Raw genomic sequence first — 14335 nt, 5'->3', positions numbered from 1 at the left:
TCATTTTTTATATATTATTGTTTTGTGATAATTTTTTTTTGAAGTTTATTCAAGGCCATATTCATGGGAACGGTACTGATGTGTACCCACAGATCCAGAATAATATTAAACTAGGAGAGCCGGTTACTATGCAAGAAGCTCAAAATCTTCCGAACAAAGTCCTAAAAAAACAAAGAAATTTTTGAAAAACATTAGTGTCTTTTTTCTGTGTGGTGTGATAAAAAATCTGAAAGATAAACTATAACTTAGAAAAATTGACAGTCAAAGTAATGCAAGCAAAATGAACAACAGTATTGGCAGAAAATTATCGATAAAATAAAAAAATATATTCAGAAAATCGAAAACAATTTAAGAAATTATGCATTTTTTCTGTAGATGTTTTTGTATATTTTGAAAATTTCAAGTCCCAAAATAGTTCCCAAAAGAAGAACTAAATTTCAAGGCTTAAAATAACCATAATTAAGCTATTGTAGTTTTCACTGCATGAATGAGCCTGCTCGCGCGCTTTTCCCAATCAAAATTGAACAAAAAATCAAAATTTTCTAACCGATTTTCTCGACACTGTTGTTTATCTTATCTTGTTCGAATCCCGACTGGAATAATATACCTTGGTTCAAAAAAAGTGGCCGCTGAAATAATAGATTTTTCTAAGCAGTGAGCAAACAAAATAATATAAGAAAATATGAGTCTGTTGCGTCTTTGTCTTGCCTATTCAGTCCCAGTCCATTTCTCCACAAATTTTCCTTCGTTTTCAAGACACTGGCCCAAACGCGTCGGGATAGAACCCATCAAATTTTTTCTTACCGCTGGCAAAATTACATGTTGAGATTCTTGAACATACTGAATTAGTTCGTCTTTTGTTTTCGGATTTTTCTTCTCAACAAAGGATTTAAGCATCATCCACACATTTTCCACTGGATTAATGTCTGGAGAATTGGGTGGCCACTGCAAAAATTGTACCAAATTTTCGGCAAAAAAATCTTTAGTTTGTCGGGAAGTATGGGGTGTGGCGCCGTCCTGCTCTAGTATCCAGCCATCGGGAAAAAATGCAGTGGCGTAAGGAATAAAGTCACCAACAATTTCGCAGTACTTGGAACTATCAATTGTACCTCTTTCGATGATTTTCATGTAAAAACCTTTACTCGATATTGCTCCCCAGACCATAATTTTGGGTGAAAACTTCGGGAAACCTTTTCGCGGCGTTTTTCGATAAGAACTCCAAAGCTTGATTTTATTCCGATGAAGTTGGAACATGCACTCGTCAGAAAGCCAGGTTTCTCCGAAATTGAAGTTCTTCCATGTTCTGCAAAATTCGATTCTTTTTTGCTCATGGACCGGTGTGATATTCGGGATGATTTTTGCAGTCTTTTTCTGCACGCCGGACGATTTCAGAGCTCGGAAAACTGTGGATTTACTGACGGATGTCCTAGCTAACTCGTTATAACGATCACAGACATTTTGAGTTGATGCCGACGGAGATTTAAGCGCAATTTGACATAAGCGTTTTTTCTCATTGCCAGAAATTTGGAGAGGTCGGCCGCTTCCTTTCTTTCTTTCCAAGGTTCCCTTTTCTTCCAAGATTTTCATGTTACGTCGGAAACTACGCGGTGGCATTTTCACCCGTTTCGACAGATATTCACGTTGTTTGGTGTCGTTGACATAGAGAAATTCAAGTAAATCGCGTTTTGCTTGCATTTCAAAATTTTGTGTTGAAGAATGATGTGTAGCATTTTCATTAGCTAAGTACCTGTCAATTGATTCACACGGCGACAAAGTCTGTTCAACTTCTTTCTTTTTTATTTTTGCCACATTTTGCCAAAATTTGCCGCTTTCGAGCTATACGCATTTTTCAAAAATATTGCCGCGGCCATTTTTTTTGAACCAAGGTATAGGATGCATCACTCAACCCAGTCCAATGATTATTTCTTGCATCTGATTTTTCGTGGAAAACATAATCTAAAACACACTCGAATACAAAGTTTCTCCGCATTTTTCAAATGACCGAAATAATATGTCTTGAGATGGGTGCGGCTAGCAAACGTTAAAAAACATATATTTACTGCCAATTTTTTTCAAATATTTTTCTCTGTCGCAGAAAGTTTGGTCGAAATTAAGATATTAACAGCGTTTTGGGATAGCTAAATTTCAGTCGATACAATAAAAAAATATCGATAAAATTTTTGATATTTAAAAGCAATCGCTTAACTAGTTCGCCTTATAAACTGAACTAAATTAGATTTTATGAGAAATACAAAGACAAGAAAACAATGTTGAATCAATAGATTGAAAAGCACCCAATTAGACGAAAAAAAAGCAGCTCGGTTTTTATTTCATATATCGAATGGAATTATTTTGGAGAACTGGTAGAGTTATCACGAACCATCCAAGCAAAAAAAAACAATCAAGAAAGCTTCTAAGCATTGTGTGTAGCGTGCTTTGCGTATCAAAAACAGGTTGAAATGTTTGGTTTGATTTATTGTTTGAATAAATTTTTTAGTAATTATGTTTTAGCTGCACTTTTTTCTCCGTGCATTTTTACCCAAAGAATCTGTCATTATTATGATATAGATTGTTCATTTCGGCAAGTTTCGCGACGATAATATCGTGATAAGTCAAATGGTACCTTGATTTCAAGTTAAGTTAATTTTTTCAAAAATAACTTGATGGCACTTTGAGACCGCAGCTTTCATCATGCATTCAGACCTTCCTGACGAGCCCTAAAATGAAGATCATATATCCGTCATATTTGTTTTCGGATCAATTGGGCAACCCCCCTACTCTTGCTATATCTATACGCCCTTGAGGGCTGTTTATAGCCACTTAAAAAACCAGATTCGTATAAAACTAAATCATGCAACAGATTTTCCTATGAATACGGAAGAGCAAAATTCAATATAGTATTTCAGAGTATTAAAAAAAGACTAAATTATAGTTGTATGTTGAGCCAACTTTTTCTATCTAAATTGAAGAAAACTGTGCAAATACGTAAATTATTAAACTGCTACAGATAGAAGAGGCAGTTAGCTCAATTAATTTCTGTTTTCATTTGGTTAATCCAATTGGACTTGATTCAGCCACCGTTCAGTTTAGAATGATCAATATATTTTTTAATGAAGTCAAATCCGCACTAGGTAAATGTGCAATAATTTTTGTATTCTGTAGTCTGGAAACCCAATATACATAGGTGGGAAATTTTATATTAGTGTCTGCTTCACTCATGATATTTTAATGACATCAACCTAAACTGCAGCCACGTTTCACCTATGAATCTTAAAATTGGCATGCGTGTTTCAGTCATGATACATCAATGAAACATCAATGTAATTCGCACTCATGTTTCATAGATGAAACATCGATGAACATTGTTTAAATGCTACATGAATGATGTAAGTAAGGATGCAAAACCTTTAAGAATCTTTAAACAAGTCTGGGCAATGCACTTTCAATGTGAGGTATGAGGCATCAAAACGCATTTAAAGTTGGATTATTTGTAGCTCATCAATAAAACGCCCGTGCAACAACGAGCAATTCATTTTAACTCACCAAGTTTTAATTTTTTTTTCGCTAATTTTGTCAAGATTTTTGTGTCAACGTTTTCATACGCTAAACAAAGATCAATTATAAGATTTTTTGAATATGATCGAAACTTAAGTCAAGAATTAGTCATAACCTTTAAGGAATATGAAGACGCTATTTCGTTTTTTTTCTTTTAATCAAACAGTATGCTAAGTGTTCAAAAAAAGAGAAGCATGCTAGGCAAGTTTGTATGCTCATTTGTCCTTCTCAAACTAACCCGATCGATAAATAGACAGATGATGAAAAAGGAACAATTTTTCATATGTTTTATATGCTTAAGTTTTATAACGAAAAACTTTATCGATTGAGAAATCTGAAACAAATTATATTCTATGAGAGACAAAACGCCTCAAAAGTTTTTTTTCTAGTAGTATTTTGATAAAGAGTTGCAGTTTTGGGCAAGAAAAAGTCTTAGCAGAACAGTCATGTGCTCATAGAGTGACGAGAAACAGGGAATTGGTACTTTGGAAGTCTTGAAGGCTGAACAAAAACTGAGAATTAACCAGCGCTTTAATAAAATGCGCTTTAAACTGGCAATTTTTTTTGAAAACGCTACCGATCTTGCTGTTAAACCAATTCTGTTGGAGTTTTAAAAAAGCATTGAAAAAAAGGTGATTTGATTGATCAGCTACCTAACCTAATGGATGGGCGTGCGGATCAGTAAATTACCTCAAGATTCTTCTCTTGTAAGATAAACGGGACAATTTGAACAAATAACCTGCCGTAATAGTCATCAATTTTTGAGAGAAGAGCGAAACTTTTGAATTAAAACTAAGGATAGCGAAAATTATTAATCCAGTAAGCTCTTGATCTTGTTTCATAAAAAAAACTTCTTTTTTTAAAATAAAGCAACATGAAATTAGCAGTTTGGCGAGCTACTAAAACCTTACGTTGACAACGAATAATTTCCAAGTGAACTTTCTTTCCAATGTCAAAACATTTGTTAATCGCTTAAATTAAATGCATTAAAATTAATCGAGACAATAAAAACACAGCAGAGAAAGAATGCTAAAATACTTTTCAGGATCTTGCGATCTTGCGAAGTATTCCAATGGAACCCGGCGGAAACTGTTGTGCTAGAAAACCCCAAATCAAATGTTATTTGGTAACGTTAACTCAGCACATTCCGTAACATTTTGCGTCTGTTTCCCGATAAAAAAAGACACAAGAAAAGCTCTGCGCTTGTTTTGCTCTTGCAAAAAAATCAAATTCTTCCTGATGATATCAAAGGAAATACTGTAAATCATTGATCGATGTTTAATAAACAGATCGTGGGCAATCAATGCTTCAAGCAAAGATATAAATTTCTTCTTTTTAAAGTTGTAGTTGGAAAATACTATAGATAAGATTGCTGTTTTTGAAACCTAGTCAGAGGTTTTGATTTCCTTTTAAATGTACAATCATTTAGATACCATAATGACTACCTGAAAAAAATGTCGATTGAAAATGACTAAAAATGACTAAAAATGAGTAATTGCTCTCCAAAATAATTGGTTTACTTGAACAAAATCTGATAATTGTAAAAAAAAACAGCTAATTTTTATACTTATATGACAAGTGATATGAATTTCAATTAAAATCCAAATAAAAAGATTTGGAAGCTTTGAACATAGAACGAAAAACTTCGCTGCTTGAAAAACAGAGGAAGATAAGCTAAAGGTTGTCTAAAAGCACCTCCTGACAAGTTCTATCAATTTGATTACAGGATATAAGTTTCTGCAAGTTTTCCTTTGTAGGGAAGCTTGTAGGGAAAACCAAACTTGCAATGAGAACCAAACAACTGCGCAGATTTCAATAGTTTTCAAATTTTGAAGAAGTTTATCCAGAGCATAACGAGGCCACACTGTGCATTCTGTGCATTGTAAGTGGATTCCGCAACCGGTCAAAATCAGTTTTGTCGCAAAATCCGCATCTTTGCTACTTTTCTTTGATCTTCTTTGCTGTTCAGGGTTCCACAAACAAAACCTAAAACACTGTACCGCCCAAAATTGCTCCAAAAATAGGCGATTTTGTGGAATCCGCAACCGTATTTGCGGAATCCAGAACAGTTTGTGGAATCCACAACCAAATAATAAGACGTTTGTATAGTTAAATTGAGCTGTTGAGGAGAGTATTGATTTTCAGAACTCAAAACAGTGAAAACCAAATTGCGAAATAATTAATTAGAATCCTGTACATATCACTGCTTGGATGAAAGTTTTGCAGAAACTTACATAATAAATTGCACCGTGAGTGATCATTTTGCATTGTATATGGTTTTGAAAGTAGAACTTCAGCACAAACATCATGGCACAATCGAAAGGAGTAAATTGCAAAAACTCTAATGTAGTAAATTTAATTTCAAATGTTGGTGTTTGATTAACTAAGAATAACAATTTCCACAATCGAGAAATGTAAAGGATAAATACGTAATTTGATCAATTTTTCGAACTTATTCAAACAACTTCGCCTTGATGGGTAAATCAAAAAATTTATTTGATAAAAATGTCAAAGTCAGATAAAATTTGGGATGGAGAACTAACACAGGGGCTAAAGATGGAGACTGGTTTATCATGATGGAGACTGGTTTGTTTCAATTGAAGCATGCAGAACAAAACCACAACTTTAATCAAAAATATTCAGAAAGGTTTTTCAATAAATAAAAAAACAAAGCTAGAAAAAAAATTGCAAGGGAGGGGATATATAGTAAATTTTATAGGGACAAGCAGTTAAGAAGAAACACAGTTTCAGCGCAAAAATATAACATTTTTTTCCGAGTTTTGTACCCAAAAAGTTTTCACGTTGAAGAAAAATTTGAAAGAACGTGTTTTTGCTGCCCGTAAAAATGTAAGAAATAACGAGTTCAAAAAAACATTTTAAGCAAAAAAGTTTGGTCATGTTTGGATTATTTTCTGAAACTAGCGGAAAAAAATGTCAACCTGCTATGAAAATGTTTGATGATGTTCTTTATCGACAGAGATTTCATCATAAATTAAAACTGGCAAATATCAGATTTTTACATTAATTTGAGGAAATGTTTATTGCGATTATTTCTGTACCATTAAGCTCACTTCGATCGATTAAAACTTTTTCACGCAATTTTTGCACAAGTGATTTGTCCACAAAAGTTATTAAAGTAAAACAGTTAGGATTCTGTACAGAAAAACATCTTCTGCTTATGTTCTGATTTGTCTCACCGAGTTCATGATGAATTCTATTAATAAAAACTTTATAGAAATGTTTGTTTTCTACATGTAGAGAAAAATTTTAATATTTTATTCAAATATTGCTATTAGAAAAAGTTTTAATTTGGACTGCCAGAAAATCGTAATAGATAAAATTAAATTATCTAAACTAATTTTAAGAATGCAAACATTAAGTTGAGTTTGAAAAAGAAGTTTCAGCTGTTGTTTTATGTTTCAAAAATGTGTTTTTATATATCGGCGGTGCGCTAAATGCGCGTAATAGTTCAACAGATGCTCTGTCTAGTGAAGTTACTCTTGTTTATACTGCTTGTCGCAAAAACACTTCGAAAAATTGACTCAAATTGTTCGGGAAAATCGTTTGAAATAAGTAGGGATAATTGTGCGTCAATGAGTTTGGAATTTTTTTGTTTAAAACAAATAAGTACGTTTTTTTTCTAAGCACAAAAACGCTAGCATTGACTGGCCCTTTCAATGCTGGAAAAAAAAGATTTTTGAAATTTAAATATTTTTTCAATTTATTTTACGGTATTGCAGCTTTGTGGGTTTTCAGTCAAAGCTAAACTTTTTTTTTTAAATTCAGTTTTTATACTAGTGTTCATTGTAAACTACTACAAAAAACGGGCAAACTCTTAAAAGAAACAAAAAAAGCTGTAAATATGCTCCAAATTGGAGTAATCGGAAACCTATTTTACGAAAAAAATTTTCATGAAAAAAGAGCATTAGCGGTTTTATGTAAGCAACAGAGTTTCTAACAGTGCATTGTTATTTTAGAGCTGAGTTAGCAAGCAAAAATTTGCACGACTGAGAAAAAATTCTCATAATAATGTGGTTGATCTGATAAAGTCTTCTATCCGGTATTTCACCAGAGCATCAGCTAAGCTTTATAATTGTCGATAAAACCGGGAACACTCGGTTGCCCGATCTATAACATCCATAACAATTAGACCCACGCATCTACTTTTTTTCATTGCTAACTGCCTAAATGATTTTTACTGTTATGAAATTAGTTGAATGTGAAAGGTTCCTTCGAAATTCTCATGAAAAAATCACTTGCTAAATCATAAACAATGTTGATATTCATGAATTGATGTTTTTGAGAAATTCTCGCCAAATAATGCTTGCTACGCTTTTCTTCAGACTGATTTTCAGCTTGACCACTCAAGGAGGTAATATTTTCCTTGGTAATCTCTCCAGGCATTTTGAATTTTGTTTTGCTGTGAATTCATCTTGAAAGCTTAGGGGAGCATCTAAAATTTTAGAAGGACACTTTGGATTGAGAACTGCAGTAAATAGGTTTAGTTTATTAGCATCTTATAAAATACCTTGCTGAATAGCACTTTGTTGAATAACACAAACCTCAGACAATTGGATCAGTTTTCCCAATTTTGATCTTCACTATTTTGTTTCCATTGCAACCCGGGTCGAAGTTTGCGGTTTTTGTTTCGAACGAGGCGGGTCGAACACATGTCAGAGCTTGGACGAGAATCCATATTCAGGAAGAGCATGGAAGATATAGTCAAACTCAAAGTCGAAACTTAAAGTCGAGTCGGTCGAAAACATAAAGTCGAACACAGAATCGATTAAAATATAAAATCGAACGCAAAGTCGAAGCATAAAGTCGAATTGGGCTGAAACATAAATTCAAACTGGGCCGAACCATATGCCAAAGTTCGAGCAAAAATCTATGGTCGCGCGGGACCTAATGTTGAACTGCTAGTTCAAACATAAAGTCGAACTAAAATTTTAGATATGAATTTTAGATCTTTTCCTTGGTCAAACACAGTGAATTGTTTTTTTTTCTCGGTCGAAAAACTCATCGATCGAACTCGATCGAAACGTTTTTTCTCGGTCGAACTTGGTCGAAATGTTCTCCCATCAGCATACAATGATATACTTTGTAATCGCTCCCAAACTACATAAATTTACCACTAGTAGTGATCGGGACAACGAGTTGTTTTATTTCCACTGGAAGAGCTCGCTTCATCTTTTCTTGAGTTTTTGAAGTTCAATTCAGCTCTATAATTTTGAAATTCTCTATAATGGTACATTCTTATGAGTTATATTGTTCCATATCTGACTTGACTTCGTAGCTCCAGATGGGTCGTTTCATTTTAAAAATCACTTTGCTTAATAATCTTTTCATCCTTACTTTGCAGAACTTCGGCAATATTTTTTCGAATATGATTCGTTGCGTAATCAGCAGTAGAGCATATCGTGTTTGGGAACAATTCAATGATTTTGAATCCCGTATCTGAAACTATGCAACAGTTTTAACCCTACAAAATGCGTACTAACCAGTTAGTTGAAACATTTCATATGAAGTTCCTCGCTCACTAACTTCTGGTCATTGGTTCTTGTGCATTTCTGGGTCGAGGTGCTCACTTTATGTTTCGAGTGTCAAGTAGATCACATGTCAGTTCTCGACTGAAAAAGGATAGTTGAGACAGAAGTTTGGACGAGCACAAACTCAAAACTTGCCTCAAGCAGAGTCAAAACACACCTCGAGCACGGTCGTAAAATACCGCGAGCAGGTTCGCAACATACCTCGAGCACGGTCGAAACAAAGCACAGCCGTCAGTGAATTATAACAATTATTTAAACATAAATAATATCACTTACCTCGGAGCTTATATCATAAATCGTTTTTCTGAGTAAGAAAAAGTTCAGAATTGTGGACTGTATCAAAAAATTACTAGAAAAAAAAACAAGCTAAAACTTTAAACAAACACACTAGAAACAGCCTCCCTATGTGAAATATGAGCTCTAATATCCAAGATAACTCCATTAGCTAAACAGTTATTTGAGTTTTCGAAACGAATTTCCAATCTGAGACGAGAGAAATAAAGATAGTGCCTATGGTGGGGACGTAATGTGGAGCATCCTCATCCTCGTCCTCTTCCTCGTCCTGGAACATTGGTTCATGCTGCCTCGATTGGTGTCCTGGACGAAACACGATTCAGTCTCCCTGTGCGATGCTCGTCTGAGTCTTTGCTCCCAGGCTGGGCTGATGTGTGGTCCTGGTGATGACACTCTTGAATTTGTGTTCGACCATGAATCGAGCTAATATTCGACTATGTTTCGACCAAATTGTGTTCGACCGAAAGGGCTGTTTTTGACCACAGATTTTGGGTTGAACAACATCGGATGTTGGACCGAATTCGGTCGAAACAAGTCGAACACCTCAACCCGGGCGATGATCACTTTGGGGCCTACTTGCAGCATCGCTTTGCATAAATTGCAAAATATTTGCAATCTTTGCATAAATCGCTTTGCATCGCTTTGCATCGCTTTGCAAATTTAATAGAAATGGTGAATTTGGTTGAGGCGGTCGAAACATACCAGGTTTTGGATGAGAAAGTCGAAACACGAAACGGTCGAAACACATATGCCTTGGGTTGCAATATGAACACAATAGTTGCGGCCGAAAGAGTCGAAACACATCTTATTTGGGTCGAGCACGGTTGAGCACCTTCTTGTTTAGGTCGAGCACGGCTGAAACGTATCTTCCTTGGGTCCAGCTCCATCGAGCATAATTTTTTCGGTCGAACTCGGTCGAAAGATATCTCGCTAAGGTCGAGCACTGTCGAGCATCGAAATTTATTCGAGACGGTCGAAACCGACACACCGAATTTTGGTCGAGAAAGTGAGCACCTCGACACGGGTTGCTGATTTATTTCATTACAACTAAAATTTTATTTGTTTATGCTTGCTGAAAAAATAAATAGATTTTGACCGCCGTTTTCTGTGAATGTTTTTAAAAATTCAATGTGGGACCTTCTCTTGTTTAAAATTCAATGTGGGATATTACACCGAAGCCAAACATGGAAGCTAGTATGAACTTATTACAAACAGAAGCCATTGCGTAAATGCTTTTTTTGTCAAACTAAACAAACCTTTTTGTAGAGTTCTCAAAGATAGCATGTGAGGTTTTAGTTTCTACATTCATTATTTTTTCTTTTCTTTATTTGAGACAAAACGTTAAAATGTCATTCATTACACGTTTGCAACGGAAGCTTTTGTACGGCTTGCCATTTTTAACACCAATTTTTTATTTTTAAATAAAACATCACTTCTTTCCGGTCTTTTTAATGGTTTTAACTCGAGTCCTTTATGATAAAAACACACATCTGAAATCATTTTTTTTTCACTTATCTAAAACCCAACGTTTTAATCAAATTTTACTTCATTCAGATTTGCAGTTGCCAATTTGATTTTGGCGCGCAGTTTCTACTACCAACGAATACAACGCAGCCGCAAGCCCGTAATATATTTGTCGTTGATTGAGCTTCAGAGATAATTTCTCCAAATTTCATATTTTATAAGTTTATAATTTAGTGATTATAGTTTCAATTAGCAAAACTGGCTTTTGTGGATTTTATTGAATCCTTGGGCTACAAGTAGTGCATGCTTTAATTCGCCTTTAAGGTAGTACTAAAAATGCGCTATGAAATAAACTTTAATTGATTATTATCCATGAAACTCCAGTTCAGGTTTCCTAGCCCATTTTATTGCCAGGTAATCCTCAATTTCATAACTTTTATTGCATGATTTTGAGCACTAGCTCTATTTAAATCACTGTTTGCTCTATTTAATAAATAGATTAAATATTGCTTCATAATTTTCTCTCAAATTTGCCTTATAGTCTGGTTCTGAAACTTAGAAAAGCCAAGCTGATCAACTCTATAATTCATTGATCTTGTGGACAACTCAACATGGCATTCTGGGTCTCTTTTGTATGTTTGGGTCTTTTTTGTATGAATCTATGTATGTTCATTGAATAGGCAACGATTGAGAATTCAAATACATTTAGATTTAAGTTGGAGACTCTGAAAAAGAAACTGGACGCGAAAAGGCACTAAAACGATATCTACATTTTTCTTATTGGAACCATGATACCTAGGAATTGTAACCCTAGGAACAAGTGAATGTTGTGGTTTCGATAATTCAGGAGAGATAAGGCATAGTGGTATACATCTTGATCTATATAAATGTATGCCTTGATCAATATCTGGTAATTTAAAATTCAATTTTTGAAAATAATCTTTGAAAACTTTGTAAAAAAATTAAAAGTTTGATGCTTTCAGTATATCATTTGTGTAAGAAATCTCATATACAAATCAGATCTTTTCCAATGCATTGTAAATGCGACACGAGCAAACCTTTAATGATTCTAGTAGTGAGTAAACCATGGCTTTTTACACCTGTGTTCGGTCACGATCACATTCCAAAAATTTTGAGAAATTAATTTAAAAAAAAAACATTGTTTTTTGGTTTATGGGGAAATTCTAGTCATACAATTTCCATTTATGAAAAATCACTAATCATAGACTTTTCATAAAATTTTCTGTACTTATGGAATTGCGTGAAAAGTGTATGATTAGCATTTTTCCATTTATGAAAATTGTATGACTAGCATTTTTGTTCAACCCGTGATGTCATTCAATCCGAGAGCTTCGGATCGCATTTTAACATAGTGGTAAGACGTTCAATTCGAGAGCGTCAAATCGTGTAATCGATCTGCCATGTCAATAAAATTGTGTGACCAGATCTCAGTTGAGGCTTAACTTCAAGTCTACCACAGCCTGGCCAATTTTGGCTGCAATAGTGGTACCGCGTGAAAATTCTAGACACAAAAAAAAACGATTTTGAGTCGCAAAAGCTTCAATTTTCAGCTTCACTTAACAAAATAAATCATACTGGAATGTAGGGAAACAAGAAAAACGGACTATGCGTGGACAGGCTGGATAGCATTTCATAGACTTTCTGCTACTAGCAGAAACCGCAATTATTATTTTACCCTGAAAGTTGTGACGCAAACAATATTCAAATTAAAGTGAATAGCTTCAGGGGTGCCCTGTCAGCGTCGCAAGAAATCAGTTTGCCGAAATTATTAAATTTTTCAGTTTGCCGAAAGCTGTAGTTTTCTTTCGTTTGATTGGTTGCATCATTTTTTGCGCTAAGGCATTGATGGTCGTAACATTTTTTGAAATGTCAGAGCTGAATAATACTTTACTTGCTTGCATTAGGTTTTGCAAACTTAATTGTAAGAAAATGATAATTGCTTCCTAGACTGAGTTGCTTAATTTCTAATTACTCTGTTAATTGTTTTGAAGAAATGATATAACCTCAGATGACGACAAAAAATTTCCCAATTTTCGATAAATTGTCACTTCGGCACGTTGGACCTTCACCGCTTCAGGTTATGCTCAGAATGCATGCTAACCACAAACAAATTACGCCAGTATTTAAAACTCTTCGGTTGTACCTAAGTATCAAGTACCTCTGCTTTAAACACATGAAGTTCTGGAGCTTAAGCTAACGAAAATAATAGAGACTGAGAATCCAAATAGAACCATAAAATCCATTTGGTATCGATTGGTTAACATGAGGCTCACGCCATATTGTGTTCCAAAAACAACATAGATCTTTAATGTTCTAACTGTCTATTTAATGTTGAGCTGTTAATAACTTTTACAACTCAACTGCATATCAAATGGAACAGAGCTTGAGCTAAATTGTGAATGTCTTTTGTAAATCAGCGGTTTCCATTCCAACCACTCTCGAAGAGTGGTAAGGAACTTTGGAATTGGGGTCTATTTTTCGCTTAACCAATTTCGACTACCCAAGAAATACTGGTTGGGGGTCAAGTGTGGTATCATATTTTGGTCGTGCTTTGGATTCTAAAAAAATCAAAAAAAATTCTCTCCGTGTTGAGAAAAACTGGCCTGAAAAATTCTTGATTTCCAGTTTGAATTTGATAAAAAATGACGAAAGGCTGGCTTGTTACTTCTAAAACCTGTCGTTTCTTGCACTGTGGTTCTAAATAAATTGCGGTTTCAGCAAAAAAAATTAACATGAAATTTTGACAAAACTGTCAAAAACCATTTTCTACTTGTTATTTTTTCGAAATCATATTATCAATCAAATATTTTATGTTATAGCATTTTGGTTAGTAGAATCTGTGCTGAGTGCACAACAACCGGCTATCTTTGTATATATTATATCTTTGGTAACTCACAAAAACAAGGTTTAAAAAACTTTGGACGCTTTGAGGTTTTGTTCATAAAAAATTCTTATTGTTTGGTCGACAGTTTCAAAAATTAATGCAATGGTCTGGAAAGAGATTGCTAAGCTTTTTTCATAAGTAGTCAGTCAATTTTTTCCTCAATGGATTATCAGAGTGCCACTCAAAAGTTTTTTTTTGTGAAACGACAACCGGGCTAAAAATAATGTAAAACTTCTCGATTAAAATTTATTTCGATAGTTAATTGATAGTTAATTTTTGAGACAAAAATCATAAAAACTAAACAAAAAAATTAAAATTCAATTTTTCCGTTCGAATAATTTATGAGTAAAAAAATTCTCTATCTTTGTATGATTGCAGAAAAAATTATCGTACACTAATTGCGCTGAAAAAAAAAGACTCACTTATAAAATCAGAGCAAGCTGAAAACTACGTTTCCGCATATGAAAAATACTAAAAAGAGATAAAAAGATAAGATATTGATTGATTTTGGCAACGAATACGTATTCGACAGGACTGTTGAGACTAGAAAAATGCAAACAAAGTTATT

General features: G+C 34.2%; 2 protein-coding genes across 6 annotated transcripts in view; one reads left to right on the top strand and one right to left on the bottom strand.

Moving 5' to 3' along the window:
* LOC134840648 (uncharacterized) overlaps window positions 1-14335 on the top strand; it is a 74263-nt gene that overhangs the window by 6797 nt on the left and 53131 nt on the right. Inside the window, exon 1 of one of the 5 annotated variants that reach the window (XM_063856612.1) lies at window positions 11219-11276. The exons of the other annotated variants lie outside the window; for them this stretch is intronic. The gene's annotated coding sequence lies outside the window, so the exon portion shown is untranslated. Of the gene's footprint in view, window positions 1-11218; window positions 11277-14335 lie in introns of those variants that run through there. 5 annotated transcript variants of the gene reach the window in all.
* The window catches only part of LOC134840652 (pre-mRNA-splicing factor ISY1 homolog), a 360405-nt gene that overhangs the window by 299918 nt on the left and 46152 nt on the right, over window positions 1-14335 (bottom strand). The gene's annotated exons all lie outside the window — the stretch shown is intronic.

This window comes from Symsagittifera roscoffensis, chromosome 2, assembly GCF_963678635.1.
Source record: "Symsagittifera roscoffensis chromosome 2, txSymRosc1.1, whole genome shotgun sequence".
NCBI lineage: Eukaryota > Metazoa > Xenacoelomorpha > Acoela > Convolutidae > Symsagittifera > Symsagittifera roscoffensis.
This window is presented reverse-complemented; position numbering and strand designations above follow the sequence as displayed.